The sequence below is a fragment of the Mustelus asterias genome, chromosome 3, assembly GCF_964213995.1.
Source record: "Mustelus asterias chromosome 3, sMusAst1.hap1.1, whole genome shotgun sequence".
Classification (NCBI taxonomy): domain Eukaryota; kingdom Metazoa; phylum Chordata; class Chondrichthyes; order Carcharhiniformes; family Triakidae; genus Mustelus; species Mustelus asterias.
In genome coordinates this window covers 102,268,680-102,285,783 of record NC_135803.1, presented here as the reverse complement: position 1 = coordinate 102,285,783, position 17,104 = coordinate 102,268,680, and positions in this window count along the sequence as shown.

The following is a 17,104-nucleotide window of genomic DNA, read 5'->3' as shown; positions in this document are numbered from 1 at the left end:
CCCAGTGATTGCATGTCTCCCAGCATGCCATGGCCTCACACGAGTCACATTCCATAGAATTTGTGAAACATTACATGGCAGATCACCCTCAGGAATTACTCCAATCACCTCAGATGCACTAATCAGATTGCCTAACTAGCGAAAGCAGAAGAAGTATCCTTGGATCTACTAGCTGATTTAATTAACATCAAACTTGAAAATGTTCTCCAAATTGATCTGGTACATTTTGCACAACGCAAATGCCAACGCTAAAAGAAGTAATGGTAAAATATTCTAAACTACAGAAACCATGGAAAACTATCATTGAAGGGTGGCCTCATTACATTCAGCATGTTCATGAATAAGTGAAACCATTTTGACCTTACCTGCATGTGCTCGGGGAGTCATTTTTAAAGGTAGGCAGGTCATCACACCATAATATTTGCAAACTGATATCTTTCAACAACTTAATCACTCACACATGGGCATAGATCAGATGAGAAGACTTGCAAGAGTGACAGGTATGGCCAGGTATGAACAGTCACATTGAAGTCATTGTCAAGGGGTGTGAAGCATATCAAGAGCATATGCCAAGTCAGCACAAAGAACCATTGATTCCACATGATATACTTGACCAAGTACTCTCTCATTCAAAAGTTGCACAATACATTGAGCACAACTATTGTGCACACACTTTAAGTGATCTTTTCAGCTTATCTGGGCTGCCTAAATACTTTCATGGATAATGGCCTGCAATCTACCGATAAGCCTCTTCAGTATATGTGAGAGAATTGGAATATTGATCAAACTACCTCTTTGCTCCAATACCCTAGATCTAATGGCCAAGCTGAATGAATGATACACACGGTGAAACCTATAATCCTCAAATGTATCCAGATGAAGCAAGATCTACACATTGCAATGTTGTATCCGAGGGTGACACCTTTAAGTGCAGTTATTCCATCACCAGCAGAGTTCGTGTTCAGCAGACCAGTGTGTACCAAATACCCATTCTTATCCATTTTACTCTCTCAGAAACTGAGAGAAACTTTTAAAACTGCAGGAGAAGGTGACTAACCTATACAATAAAAATACTGGTCAGAATTGTCATGGGACAGTTGAGACAACAAGCTCACATCGAGGATTCACAGAAGGTACATGGCACCGAGTCAAGATGACAAGGACTTGTCCGCAATCAAGGTCCTATAAAATAATTACACACAAAGGTGCAGCAATGAGGGGCTTAACCAAGGGCCATCAGATCCATCCCAGCTCCTCAACCATTGAACGGTCCTGTTGCATCAAGCACTAATTCCCAAATGTAACCAAGAACAACGTCCAAGAATGACAATCACACAATTACTGTGAGCAATCAAATAAACCACCTGACAAAGTTAGCCATACAAGATCCGACTATACCAGTGGATTACCTCAATGCTTTGGAAACTCATAGATTCATCAGTTCTATATACTTAAGTAATGGAACTAAACATGAACATATTTTGTAAAGAGTTATACTTCATCAGAAGGGGGAAGTTATCTTTGAAAAGAAAAGGGAATGTTGTAATATGGCTTTAAGGGATAGCAGAATGCCGTCACTTTAAGGAAAGTGTGTCATGTGATCCAGTCTCAGTTTCGCTTAAGCCTTTAACAGAACACATACACACAGCTCTGCTGCTGATGTCTTCAAGCTTTCTAGCAATGTATATCTGTTCACATGTGCCTCGTCTTAATAAATGAACCCATAATGTGTTTGGAGAATCCCGTATGAGTGATTGGTGTTTTCATATCTTTATAACACAAACAAGGAATAACAAAATTAATCCAAAAAGCTTTTTGCAATTATAAAGTAATAAAAAGGATAGTCAAGGTATCTTAGGCGCATAAAACAAATGGAGGAATTATTGTAAACAAAAATAAGAAAATTGCAGACTTTGACTTTATGTCAGGTTTAAAAGAAGATAATACCTCTAACGTTCGACAGAAAAGAATAATGAATCAAGAAATGGATCACACTAAATTCATTATAAGCAAGAAAGCAATATTAGAAAATAACAACAACAATAAAGACTGAGAAATCCCCAGAGTTTTAAAGGAAGTAGGTAGGGATATGAATGGAATTTGAATTCATAGAAGACCTACTGTGCAGAAGGAGGTCATTCGGTCCATTCATAGAATCATAGAATCCCTACAACACAGAAGGAGACCGCTCAACCCATCGAGTCTGCATTGACCACAATCCCATCCAGGCCCTGTCACCACAACCTCACACATTTACCTCACTAATCCCTCTAAGCTAAGCATCCTGGGATGCTAAGGGGAAATTTAGCATGGCCAATGCTCCTAACTTGCACATCTTTGGAGTGTGGGTGGAAACTGGAACACCCAGAGGAAACCCATGCAGACACGGGGAGAATCTGCAAACTCCACACAGACAGTGACCCAAGGCTGGAATCAAACCCGGGTCCCTGGAATTGTGAGGCAGCAGTGCTAACCACTGTGCCACCGTGTGCCCCATTGAGCCTGCATCGACAATAATCCCACCCAAACTCTATCCCCGTGATCTCACATATATACATTGCTAAAAGGTCATGAATGTAGCCCAATCCATCACGCAAACCAGCCTGCCATCCATCTACTCTGTCTCCACTTCCCGTTGCCTCGGCAAAGCCGCCAGCATAATTAAGGACCCCACACATCCCCGACATTCTCTCTTCCACCCTCTTCCGTCAAGAAAAAGATACAAAAGTCTGAGGTCCCATACCAACCGACTCAAGAACAGCTTCTTCCCTGCTGCCATTAGACTTTTGAATGGACCTACTTTGCATTAAGTTGATCTTTCTCTACACCCTAGCTATGACTATAACACTACATTCTGCACTATCTTGTTTCCTTCTCTATGAACGGTATGCTCTGTCTGTATCGCGCACAAGAAACAATACTTTTCACTGTATGCTAATACACGTGACAATAATAAATCAAATCAAATTCTAATCCTCCTGACACTAATGGTCAATTTAGCATGAGCAATCCACCTAACCCGCACATCTTTGGAGTGTGGTAGGAAACCAGAGCAACTGGAGGAAACCCACACAGACACGGGGAAAATGTGCAAACTCCACATAGACAGTCATTTGAGACCAGAATTGAACTCAGGTCCCTGGCGCTGAGACAGCAGTGATAATCACTGTACCACCATGCTGCCCATAATTCAATTAACAAATCGAGAATATAAAACTTGTCTCAGTAATGGCGGCCACAAAGCTACCATTGGTTGCTACAAAAACACATCTGGTTCACTAATGTTCTTTAGGGAAGGAAATCTACCATCCTTGCCTGGTCTCACCTACATGTGACTCCAGATCCACAACAATGTGGTTGACTCTTAACTACTCTCTGAAAATGTTCATTTCAAGAGTAATTAAGGAAGAGCCACAAATGTTGCCGTTGCCAATAACACCCACATCCCAAGAAATAATTTTTTGAAAAAAAATTATACGGAAAGTGACAATGCTTTATCCATAATCCTTCAAAGCTCTCTCAATTTGGAATTGTCCTTTGAGATTGGAAAATTGTAAATGTAGCACAATTCTCGAAGAAAGGTGAGGTAGAGAAACCAGGAAACCAAAAATCTGTTAGTCTGACATTCACTTTGACTACATTATTGGAATTGTTATTAAGGACAGTGGCTGAGAACCAAAAGAAATTTGAGTTGATTAGATAGCCAATGTGAATTTGTAAAGGGTGGATTATGTCTAACAACTGTATTGGACTTTTTGAGTAAGTGGCTAGCAGACATTGGAATGTCTATGAATGTAGGTTTTATTGACTTTCAGAAGCTATTTGATTACTGTTGGGGGGTGGGGTGGAGGGGTGGCCTCTCACAGGAAAACACCAACAGCCAAGTTCATGGCTCCATGGGTAGTTCTGCTGCCTAGAAGGGGAGGAAAATGAGTGGCAGGGTGATAGTGATATGGGATTCAATAGTAAGGGGTGCTTTTGTGGCCACAGACATGAATCCAGAATGGTATGTTGCCTCTCTGGTATCAGGGTCAGGGATGTCATAGAGTCACTGCAGGACATTCTGGAGAGGGAAGGTAAACAGTCAGCGGTCATGCTACACATAGGTGCCAACAAAGGGACGAGGATCTGCAGGCTGAATAAAGGAAGTTAGGAGATAAATTAAAATGCAGGATGTCAATTGTAGTAATCTCAGGAGTACTTCCAGTGCCGTGTGTTGGCAAGAGCAGGAATAAGAGGATAGATCTGATGAATGCATGACTGGAGAAATGGTGTACCAGGGAAGGATGTAGATTCTTGAGGCATTGGGTTCTGGGGAAGGTAGGACCTGTACAAGCCAGATAGGTTGCATCCAGGCAGAGCGGGGACAAATATCCTCGTGGGGGCTTTTGTTAGTTCTGTTGGTGAGGTTTCAAAGTTGAATCATAGAATCCCTACAGTGCAGAAAGAGGCCATTTGGCCGACCAAGTCTACATTGACCACAATCCACCCAGGCCCTATCTCCCCAACCCCACGTATTCACCCGGCCAGTTCACCTGACACTATGGGGCAATCAACCTAATCCACACATCTTTGGACTGTGGGAGGAAACCGGAGCGCCCAAAGGAAACCCATCCAGACACGGGGAGATGATGCAAACTCTACACAGAGTCACCCGAGGCCGGAATTGAATCCAGGTTCCTGGCGCTATGAGCGCTAACCACGGTGTCACCATGCTGCCCCTGATTGGCAGGGGGATGGGAACAAAAGTGTAGGCTTAGATGGGTTAATTCAGATCATGAAACAGGAGGTAGGACATTAGTTAGTGGTGTAGTCAATGACTTGGAAAGACAAAAGAAACAAGAGTTAAAAAAGCATCCAGCAATGGAAATTGTCAGGGTTGAGCCGTTTATACTTCAACGCAATGAGTATTACAAACAAGGCAGATGAAGCAAGGGCACAGATAGATACATGGCAACTGGATGTCATTGCTATAATGGAAACCTACTTAAAGGAAGGGCAAAATTGGCAGCTCAATATCACTGGAAATAGAGTTTTCAGGCAGGATGGAGTCATCACATTTTGCCGAAGAATCATTTAAGCATATTTCATTATGTTGTTAGTCTAAACGAAACAGATGTAGGAATAGGCTGGATTTTAGGCAATGCTTCTGTTCTTCCGTGAAAGTAGTGAGTTTGTGGAATGCGCTGTCTGTTTGTGTTAAGTCTCTGAATGAGGGAGCTGGACTGTCCTTGACTGAGATTGCATCAGATTGAAGATAAGTGCATAGTTGCATGATATACATGCATGATCCATGGGATCTCCTCGTCTGTTTTCAATCATCAGAGTGGGTGAGAGAGTAATTTTACACACTCCTAAAATCTCCTATTGGCCCAGGATTTTGTTTCTGCTTTTGCTTTGCTTTCCCAGGGCATTGCATGCCTGTAGGGTGGGGAGGTGTAGGAAGCATATAGTCATGATACATCCTGAGTGTCAGTAGGTGTGTAGTGTTGGTTATTTAATGTCGCTTTCATATGATTTAATGGATTGTGTTCAAATGTTGCCAGGAATTCATGTTATTTGGCGTTTGCTTGTATTGCTTTTCACTTGGCAAAGAGACAATCCTCTACATTGAGCCAGTGTAGAAGAATATAACAGAATACTTGTAACTGTATACAACACCTGACTGTTTCGAAGTGCTTCAGGAATTTTTGCCTTCTGGAAGAACACTAGCGTCAGATATTTGAAAGAGCAATCTTCAACTCCAGTCTCCCTTAAAATATCAATTATAGAAGCAGACAAAAGCAAAGGCCATTTTTGACTCTGTGAAATTTGAAGTAATCTCTTGTGAAAATAGCAAAGAGGATATTGCCGCAGTAGCAGTGAATAAGGAGTTATTTCACAAATGTCAAAGACCATAATTCATGAGTGTGAGAATGGTGGATGGCTTTTTTTGCTCGTAGTAAACTCGGTAAATATACAGCCCATTGTCTGAATTTGTACTGAATAACTTTAGAGGAGGTAGAGTAGAATTATGATACACTGGCGTGTCAGTTTCCAGATATAGACCCTGTTACTGTCTCAACGTTTGATCATCGATAGCTATCAATCATTTTTAATTCACTTGAAAACAAAAGTTACACTTTTTATTTAAGAATGTTCATGTCAAACTGTAAATGTAAGTTTTCACTGGCTGATGGAAGCGAGTTTGGAGGAGCAGGGGGCACTGGGAAAGTTTGGACATTATCCTGACATTTTCCCCCTTTCTTCCATCTTTTCCATGGAAGGGAGGTTTTGCTGGCAACCCAAATGTATGCAGCAGAAAGCCATTTCAAATATTATTGAAGGTAATTAAGAGAAATTTTACTGCAATGACTAGCGAACAGGTCACACAGTGTGTCTGGAACATGGAAGCTCAAAAGGGGAGTGCAGAGTGGGAAATCACCGGAAGCCTGTGACTGACCATTGCCCAATACAATGAAAAGGGGAAGTGGCAAGAATGATGTCAGTCATAGGCAGAGGTACAGGACATCGAGGCTAACGATAGTGTTTTTGGTAATGAAATGCAGGCAGTTCCCCACAGGCCAAAGAGGTCCACAGCATCACAGATGCCAGTCCTCAGCCAATCCACACAACATCAAAAAACAGCTAGAGTCATTGGATACTGCAAAAGGTTTGGGCCCTGACAATATTCCAACAATAGTACTGAAGACGTGTGCTCCAAAATTGCCACACCCCAAACCAAGATGTTCCAGTACATCTACCTGGCAATGTGGAAAATTGCCAAGGCGTGTCCTGAGCACAACAAACAGGACAAATCCAACCCGACCAATTATCACCCCATCAGTTTACTTGTGATCATCCGTGAAGTGATGGAAAGGATCATCAACAGTGCTATCAATGACACTTGCTTAATACAAACCTGCTCACTGACACTCAGTTTGGGTTCAGTCAGGGCCATTTAGCTCCTGACGTCATAGCCTTGAATCAAACATGGACAAAAGAATAGCTCCAGGGTTAAGTTGAGAGTGACTGTCCTTGACATCAGGCAGCATTGATCAAGTGTTACATCAAGGAGCCTTAGCAAAACTGGAGTCAATGGGAATCAAGGGGAAAACTCTCCACTGGTTAGACTCATACTTTGCACAAAGAAAGATGGTTGTGGTTATTGGAGGTCAATCATCTTAGTTCCAGGATATCACTGGAGAAGTTACTTAGGGTAGTGTCCTAGGCCCAACCATCTTCAGCTGCTTCATCAATGACATTCCTTCCATCATAAGATCAGAAACAGGGATGTTTGCTGATGATTGCACAATGTTCAGCACCATTTGTAATCATTAGATACTGAAGCAGTCCATGTCTAAGTGCATACTAACCTGGATAATGTTCAAGTTTGGGTTGATAAATGGCAAACAATATTCACGCCACACAATTGCCAGGCAATGACTATCTCCAACAAGAAGGAATCTAACCATCACTCTTAATATTCAGTGGCATTACCATCACTGAATCCCCCACTATCCAGATCCTGGGAAGTACCATTAACCAAAAACTGAATTAGATTAGCTATATAAGTAACTGTGATTTGATTTGATTTATTATTGTCACGTGTTTTAACATACAGTGAGAAGTATTGTTTCTTGCGCACTATACAGACAAAACATACCGTTCATAGAGAAGAAAACAAGAGAGTGCAGAATGGAGTGTTACAGTCATAGCTAGGGTGTAGAGAAAGATCAACTTAATGCAAGGTAAGTCCATTCAAAAGTCTGTCAGCAGCAGGGAAGAAGCTGTTCTTGAGTTGGTTGGTACGTGACCTCAAGACTTTTGTATCTTTTTCCCGAAGGAAGAAGGTGGAAAAGAGAATGTCCGGGGTGTGTGGGGTCCTTAGTTATGCTGGTTGCTTTTCCGGGCAGTGGGAAGTGTAGACAGAGTCAATGGATGGAAGGCTGGTTTGCATGAAGAATTGGGCTACATTCACAATCTTTTGTAGTTCCTTGCGGTCTTGGGCAGAGCTGTGATACAACCAGAAAGAATGCTTTCTATGGTGCATCTGTAAAGGTTGGTGAGAGTCATAGCTGACACGCCTAATTTCCTTAATCTTCTGAGAAAGTAGAGGCATTGATGGGCTTTCTTAACTATAGTGTCGGCATGGGGAGACCAGGACAGATTGTTGGTGATCTGGACACCTAAAAACTTGAAGCTCTCTGCTTCATCCCCATTGATTTAGACAGGGGCATGTTTTCCTTTACACTTCCTGAAGTCGATGACAATCTCCTTCATTTTGTTGACATTGAGGGAGAGATTATTGTTGCTGCACCAGTTCACCAGATTCTGTACTCATTTCTGTACTCTGTCCTGTCATTGTTTGAGATCCGACCCACTACGGTGGTGTCGTCAGCAAACTTGAAAATCGAATTGGAGGGGAACTTGGCCGCACAGTCATAGGTGTATAAAGGAGTATAGTAGGGGGCTGAGAACAGGATGATCATGGAGGAGATGTTGTTGCCTATCCTTACTGATTGTGGTCTGTGAGTTAGGAAGTTCAGGATCCAGTTGCAGAGGGAGGTGCCGAAGCCCAGGTCACGGAGTTTGGAGATGAGTTTCGTGGGAATAAAAGAGTTGAAGGCTGAGCTGCAGTCAATAAATAGGAGTCTGACATAGGTGTCCTTGTTATCTAGGTGTTCCAGGGTTGAGTGCAGGGCCAGGGAGATGGCATCTGCTGTGGACCTGTTGCGGCGGTAGGCAAACTGTAGTGGATCCAGGTAGTCTGGGAGCTGGAATTGATTTGTGCCATGACTAATCTTTCAAAGCACTTCATAATGATGGATGTCAGAGCCACCGGCCGATAGTCATTAAGGCACGCTGCTTGGTCTTTCTTAGGTACCGGGATGATGGTCGTCTTCTTGAAGCAGATAGGGACCTCAGATTGTTGTAAAGAGAGGTTGAAGATGTCTGTGAATACTTCCGCCAGCTACTGTGGCTGCAAGAGCAGGTCAGACATGTGGAACCCTGTTGTAAGTTAGCTCCTGACCCCCTTCAAAAAGCCTGTCCACCCTCTACAAAGCACAAGTCAGGAATGTGATGGAATACTCTCCATTTGCCAGGATTTGTGCATCTTCAATAACACTCAAGAAGCTTGACACCATCCAGGATAAAGCAGTCCCATTGATTGGCACCCCATCCGAAAAAATTAATTCCTTCATCGACGCACAGTGGCAGCAGTGTGTACCATTTATAAAATGCACAGCATGAACTCAGCCAGGCTCCTTAGTCAAGACCTTCCAAACCACAAACTGTACCTTCGAGAAGTGCAAGGGTATGCATGGGAACACGACCACCAGGAAGTTGCCCTCCAAGCCACTCACCATCCTAACTTGAAAATATATCGCTGTTCCTTCACTGTCGCTGGAGCAAAATCCTGGCACTCCCTCCCTAACAACACTGTGGGTCTACCTACGTCACATGGACTGCAGCAGTTCAAGAAGGCTGCTCACCATCACCTTCTCAAGGACAATTAAGGATGGATAATAAATGCTGACCTAGCCAGTGGCACCCACATCCCATGAACGAATAAAAATAGCCCCTCCAAGTTACACGGCACAAATCTCGGTTCAGCTATTGTGAAGGCTGCCATTGATATTCTGAATCCTCACTCAGTCAAGATCCTGCCAACCAGCCCTAATTCATAGAATCATAAAATCCTATGGTGCAGAAGGAGGCCACTCGGCCCATCGAGTCTGCACCAATCACAATCGCACCTATCTATTTAGATGGTAATTGTGGAGGAAGGTTCCTCTGGAAGGCCGAGTACTTGTATGTTTGGGTTCCTGATTGGCAAATCACCATGCCATTCATCCAAAACCTAGGAAGGCAAGGTTCCACAGAACGAACTAAAAATATTTGGAGGATAAATTCCCACAGAGATTTTTCCTGCTTGTTCACATTGTACTTCAGTTCTTCCCATGGCTTTTCTGCTGAAGATTTGAACAATCAAGCGACGTCTAATGGACATTTATCCTTTTGTACTTTCCATCTTCCAGTATCACAATTTGATGGACAGGATTTGAGATCAAGATTCCGCTCGCCAGCACCGAAATGGTCAAGATTACCCTTGCAGTGAGCAGCACGCTTGTAATTAGCAGTAAGGCTCTGAATTACTGCCTGATGATTATCCATTCTCTTGTCATCCATTGGGATGGTGCTGTCTGCCTTTTGTCACTTCAGTAATTCAATGGGATATAAGCAGGGCTATAATGATTCACATCCTTGCACACTGTGTGGAAGTAATGCTTAATTTAAAGTGGCATATTAGTTAGCACCTATCTAGTCCAATAAAAATGGCAGACAAAGACGCATGAACCTCAGTTCAAGAAAAAAAGATAGGAACAGGAACCAGCTCCTTGAGCCTGCTGCGCCATTCTGTTAGATCATGGTGCAAGTGTATCTGAATTCCATCTATCGTCTTGGTTCAGGAAACTTCAATATTCTTGCATTTTTATAGCACCTTTCATGAGCTCAGGACATCTGAAAACAGGGTTTTTGCTTTGTGTTATGGACAGGGTGGGGAGAAACTGGCAAAATCCCTGTCTGCCTCCCAACTATCCATAATCAGTAAGATTCTGAGAGGAAGATATGTGCGCTGTATTCCCTGAATGTGGACAATCTGAATAACCAACAGCAAAGTTTTTGTGGGTTGAAATAAAGAAAGAAGATTGTTTATTCACGCACTCACTCCAAATTCTAATTCTATGACAGCTATTCACACAGTTGCACACACAAACACACTCAAGGAGGGATGATTTACATCCGCGTTCATTTTCAGTGAGAACGGCGATGCGAAAACACTGAGTTGGGAAAGGAGATTCTCGCTGGCGTGATCTCACTTCCCGATTTTCCCAGCACTAATGTAATAAGGTGGTGTGTGCGCACGGGCACATATTTCAATAATTGTGTTGGGTGGGGATAGAGAGAACCAATGAAACCTTTGTGATGGGGGTGTGGGGGTCTGGGGGAGTTAAAAAATGGTGCCCAACTCTATCGGGCCTCACCCGGCCAGACTGATGGCGTGAACCACACCCCTTGATGTTTTTGTTAGAGTGGTTCAAGATCTCGTCTGAAAACTCGGCAGTGCATTTGGAAAGATAACCACTAGTTTTCAGTCAGAGCTTGGCCCTCTGACAACTTGTGAGAGAATTCCACCCAAAGAAAGAACAGTTGAAGAGAATAGTGCACTTTTACAGGTTATAAGCAAAAGAAAAGTTCCTAATTCACGTCATAGCCTTGTTCTAGAAAATGCACATTGCAAGCATGATGAAGAAGACATCTTCACTCATGAAGGGTAACTTTGGTGGATGCAACAGCCAAAGTTATTTCAAGATTCTTCAAAGGGATAGTCCTTCTGCAGGTTATGAAGTTAGTCACTTGTAGTCTCATTAATAGGAGGCCAGTTTACTGCACTGGTGGAGCAGAAAAGGAACAGGCTTAGAGACTTTGCGCTGTTACAACCTTTGATTCTTATAATGCATAGCTGCAGCAGCCACTTCTCCAAATTTCTGCAGTCAACATTTAAAGGTTACAAAGGGGCCAACATGGCTACCTTCTCATGTAACTCCTCACAATTGAAGTTCCCTTTCCAAATATGGTGGCGGTCTTATGTTGTTTAACCACATCCTGTTTCCTTTTTCTTTATTCTTTAATCAGATGTTGGCATCACTGTGTTGTTGCCCATTCATAATTATCCATGAATTGTGTAGCTTGCTAGGCCAATTCAGAGGACCTGTGGGGCTGCAGTTACTTGGGGGCCAGAGAAGGTGAGGAAAGCAGATTTCCTTCCCTGAAGGACATTAATGATAACCATCAAGAGATAGTTTACTGAGACTAGCTTTTAACTCCAGATTTTTTGATTGAAATTAAATTCCACCATTTGCCCTGAAATCTGGGTGAAATTTAAACCCAAAGGCAAAAAGCAGTTCAGACTAGTATTTCTACATCCCCATTTTACTAGAGTTGCATTTTAAAGTAAACAAGTCCAGTTCAGACCAGAATTCTTATTTCCCCACATTACTGTTTTTTCTTTCCGGTGTACCCACATCACCAGAACGTGAGCCTGAGCCTCTGGATTACTTGGCCAGTGACATTACCACTGCATCACCTACCACCCAATGACATTCATCCTGAGGTAGTTTAAACTATCATTTTCTTTGTTTCAAAGAAACCCATTAAATTCAGAAATGTCTTCCAGGATGGGTGCTGTTTAGTCTGGAAAGTATCCTTTTGTTCCTGTGAGACAATGAGACAGTTTTGCAATGCACAAGTCAGGTCATCTGACCTTTGGTAGGCCATCTTTGCAGCAAATTTGAAATGGACTTTTAAAAATAAACAAAGAGTTCACATTGAATAAAATTTGTAATTTGAAAATTGGGCATATAATACGTCTTTACTGATCACAACATGTGGCACTGCTGGAATGTAGAAAACATAGTAGCCAATTGTTGTACAGCAAGGTTCCAAAAACATCCTGTGGGCATCAATCGTCACCATGTTTACTTGAAGCTGGCACCAGCAAAGTTCCACACAATGCAAGAGCTGTCGATAGACATGATTTATGAAGAAACCTGCAGCAAGAAATTACAAGCAAGGGTTGGGTAGATGGGATATTGGTTAATGAGGAATGAATTGGTAAAGCTTGGAGACACAGCATGTTGAATTCCCGCACACTGATTTATACAGAGCTTAGAGCGGCGGGTTTTCTGACAGTGGAAGCGGTTTGCCATTGGCATTATCTTCCAGTCCCACCAAAGTCAGCAGCTGTTTCTGTTGCTCACCAGACACGTTGTCTTGGATCCCAAGGTGAGGGTCGTCTTCAGCAGGACTCGAAGGCCCTGCCTGTGGGAAAGGCCGGAGGATTCAGCCCCAAGTCTCTGGCCCTTTGGACACATCTTTAGTCAAAACGTTAATTCTCACTGCAGGTTTGCCGAAAGTAATTGATGCTTTTCAGTCACTCAGCTTTTCCTGTACAACTTTAGTTGTACCAGCCTCAATGGTCTTTACCAAACACTAGAAACAATACATTATGTAAGTCGCTTCCTAATAAGAAATCTATACCAACAATTGACAAATTAGGAACACCAAGAAATCGCTATGTCACATAAATTAACTCTATATAAAGGAACAGGTAACCATTTTCCATTAATATTGTCGGTGGAATGGGTAGGTAGGTGGCAAATGACATTCAAAGCAGAGAAATGTGAAGTTATTCATTTTGGAAGAAAATGGAGACATTAAAAAATAAAGTTAAAGTTTAAAGTGTATTTATTAGTGTCACAAGTAGGCTTACATTCAAACTGCAATGAAGTTACTGTGAAAATCCCCTAGTCGCCACACTCCGGCACCTGTTCGGGTACACTGAGGAGGAACCTCCCCCTTCTCCAATCAGCTTGGCTCATGTAGATCAGGCCCAGGACAGGGTGGTTTGGTCGCTCGCCCTGTCTTGTCAGCCTGGATCTGAAATGTCTCAACTTGTTGAGACTCTGAATTGGATTTGATTTGATTGAATTGGAAAAGTATTAAAAAAAACCTGTTCGGGTACACTGAGGGAGAATTTAGCATGGCCAATGCACCTAACCAGCATGTCTTTCGGACTGTGGGAGAAAACCGGAGCACCTGGAGGAAACCCACACAGATATGGGGAGAACATGCAGACTCCGCATAGACAGTGACCCAAGCCGGGAATCAAACCCGGGTTCCTGGCGCTGTGAGGCAGCAGTGCTAACCACTGTTTCACCTGTGCTGCCCCAGGGAACCTAAAGGGGATGCAGGAGCAGAGATAACTGGGTATAAATGTTCATAAGAAATTGAAAGTGATAGGACAAGTCGAGGGAGAGGTTTATAAAGCATGCAGAACTCTAAGCTTTATTAATGGGGCTGATGCGCGATATAACTCACGAGGCGAGAGGTACTCGGGGAAATAAAGGCTTTTATTGACTACAACAATAGAGCTACCATATATAATACACGATCCCAGACTAAAGGGTCCCAGACAGAGCAGTGAACTTTATACCTCTCCCAGGAGGCGGAGCCCAACTGGGATGTACCATAAGAACTATATTACAGGTAGAACAGCCCAACCCTAACCCCAACAGTAACATGTAGAACAGCCCAACCCTAACCCTAACAATAACATATATACAGACTCATAGTACTGGCCAGACCGTGGCTCAGCACTACCTGGTGGGAACCAACAATGGTTCACCACATTCACCCCCCTTTGAAAACAAAGGCTGGCGGGGCACAAAAACACAGAACAATTGTTCATCAGTCTATAAGTTCAGACGGTCTGGGGGACCGCACCGTCGTTGTGACCTCCTCAACATCGCCGATGACACCGGTGTAGGCACTCGCGGTGGCGTTCTCCTCAAGGCAGTGTCCAACGGCTCCTCCAATGTCTCACGGGCCGGTAGTCCCCGAGGTGGTGACAATCCGCTGAACTCGGGCACGCCTTGAAGTGGCGACCATCTCCTGGACTCAGGCAAGCTGTACACGGGAGTAAAAGGGTTAAGTGATGGTCCCGATGCTGCCCGCGCCGTGTCAGGAGGGGAAATAATAGTTGGGGGTCTCTAACAGGAGGTATGGGAGCGACAGGGGTTTCCAAGCCCCCTGCTGGCGCCAGGTCTCGAATCGAGACCGTGTCCTCTCGCCCGTCAGGGTATGCCACATAGGCATACTGAGGGTTGGCGTGGAGGAGATGGACCTGTTCAACCAAAGGGTCAGACTTGCGGGTCCTAACATGTCGCCGCAGGAGGACAGGTCCTCAGTACGTCAACCAAGATGGTAATGAGGTCCCAGAGGAAGACTTCCGAGGGAATGAAAACAGTCTCTCATGGGGAGTAGCGTTGCTTGCCGTACACAGGAGTGAGCGGATGGAGTGGAGCGCATCAGGGAGCACCTCTTGCCAACTGGAGACTGGAAGGCCTTTAGACTTCAACGCCAGTAAGACAGCCTTCCAGACTGTAGCATTCTCACGTTCAAACTGTCCGCTACCCCTTGGGTTGTAGCTCGTGGTTCTACTAGAGGCAATCCCGTATGAGAGCAGGTATTGCCTCAAGTCATCGCTCATGAACGACGAGCCCCTATCGCTGTGCATGTAGCAGGGGTACCCGAACAGGGTGAAAAGATCACAAAATGCCTTGATAACCGTGGCAGCGGTCATGTCAGAACAGGGAATGACAAAAGGGAATCGTGAGTACTCATCAACCACATTGAGGAAGTACACGTTCCGATCTGTCGAGGGAAGGGGGCCCTTAAAATCCACACTCAGTCTTTCGAAGGAACGAGTGGCCTTAACGAGTTGTGCCCTGTCAGGTCGGTAAAAGTGCGGTTTGCATTCCGCGCATACCCGGCAGCTTCTGGTTATGGACCTGCCATCCTCCACCGAGTAGGGTAGATTCCGGGCTTTTATGAAGTGGTAGAGCCGAGTGACCCCGGATGGCAGAGGTCATTGTGGAGAGCCTGCAATCGATTCTCCTGCATACTAGCGCATGTCCCACGCGACAGGGCATCCGAGGGCTCGTTGAGTTTCCCTGGACGATACATGATGTCGTAATTATAGGTGGAGAGTTCGATTCTCCACCTCAAGATCTTATCGTTCTTGATCTTGCCCCGTAACGTGTTATTGAACATGAACGCCACGGACCGCTGGTCCGTGAGCAGGGTGAACTGTTTTCCCGCCAAGTAATGGCGCCAATGCCGAACGGCCTCCACAATGGCCTGGGCCTCCTTTTCCACCGCCAAATGTCGAATTTCGGGGCCTTGGAGGGTGCGAGAGAAAAAGGCGACGGGCCTGCCCGCCTGGTTAAGTGTGGCGGCCAGGGCGAAATCAGATGCATCGCTCTCCACCTGGAAGGGGATGGACTCATCGATAGCGTGCATCGTGGCTTTCGCGATGTCGGCTTTTAATTTTTCAAAGGCCAAACGAGCCTCTGGTGCTAGGGGAAGAGAGGTAGACTTGATGAGCGGACGGGCTTTGTCCGCGTAATTGGGAACCCAATGTGCGTAGTAAGAGAAGAAGCCTAAGCATCTTCTCAGTGCTTTTACGCTAGTGGGCAGGGGAAGTTCGAGGAGGGGACGCATACGGTCTGGATCAGGGCCAATGACCCCGTTTTCCACCACGTATCCGAGGATAGCTAGGCGGCGCGTGCGAAATACACACTTCTCCCTGTTGTAGGTCAGATTCAGGCGAGATGCAGTGCGTAAGAATCTAAGAAGGTTGGCATCGTGGTCCTGCTGGTCATGGCCGCAGATGGTGACGTTATCCAGGTACGGGAAGGTAGCCCGCAGCCCGTTATGGTCCACCATTCGGTCCATAGCACACTGGAAGACCGAGACCCCATTCGTGACACCAAAAGGAACCCTTAGAAAATGGTACAAGCGACCATCCGCCTCAAAAGCCGTGTATTGTCGGTCCTCTGGGCGAATGGGGAGCTGGTGGTAAGCAGACTTTAGGTCGATGGTGGAGAACACCCGATACTGCGCAATCTGGTTGACCATGTCAGATATGCGCGGGAGGGGATACGCATCCAGCTGCGTGTATCTGTTAATGGTCTGACTATAGTCTATGACCATCCGGGGTTTGTTCCCACTCTTGACCACCACGACCTGCGCTCTCCAAGGACTAGCGCTAGGTTGTATGATCCCTTCCTTGAGGAGCCGCTGAACCTCAGATCAAATGAAGGTCCGATCCTCAGCGCTGTAACGCCTGCTCTTAGTCGCAATGGGCTTGCAGCCTGGCACGAGATTCTGGAATAAAGACGGTGTGGTAATCTTAAGCGTCGAGAGGCTACAGGTGGAGCGCGTTGGGCAATTTAGAAGCTGTGAGTCTCCCACTGAAAGCGGAAGGAGTGGCCCACCGTACTGTAGGGTTACACTCTTCAAGTGGACCATGAAATTTAGTCCTAGGCGTATTGGCGCGCAAAGGTGTGGTAACACCAGGAGCTTGAAGCTCTCGTAAACCGTGCCCTGCACCGTCAGATTTACCACACAACTCCCTAGCACGGTGACAGACCGGGACCTTGACGCCATCGAAATTGTCTGCTTGACAGGTTGGATCTGGAGGCCACACTGCTTC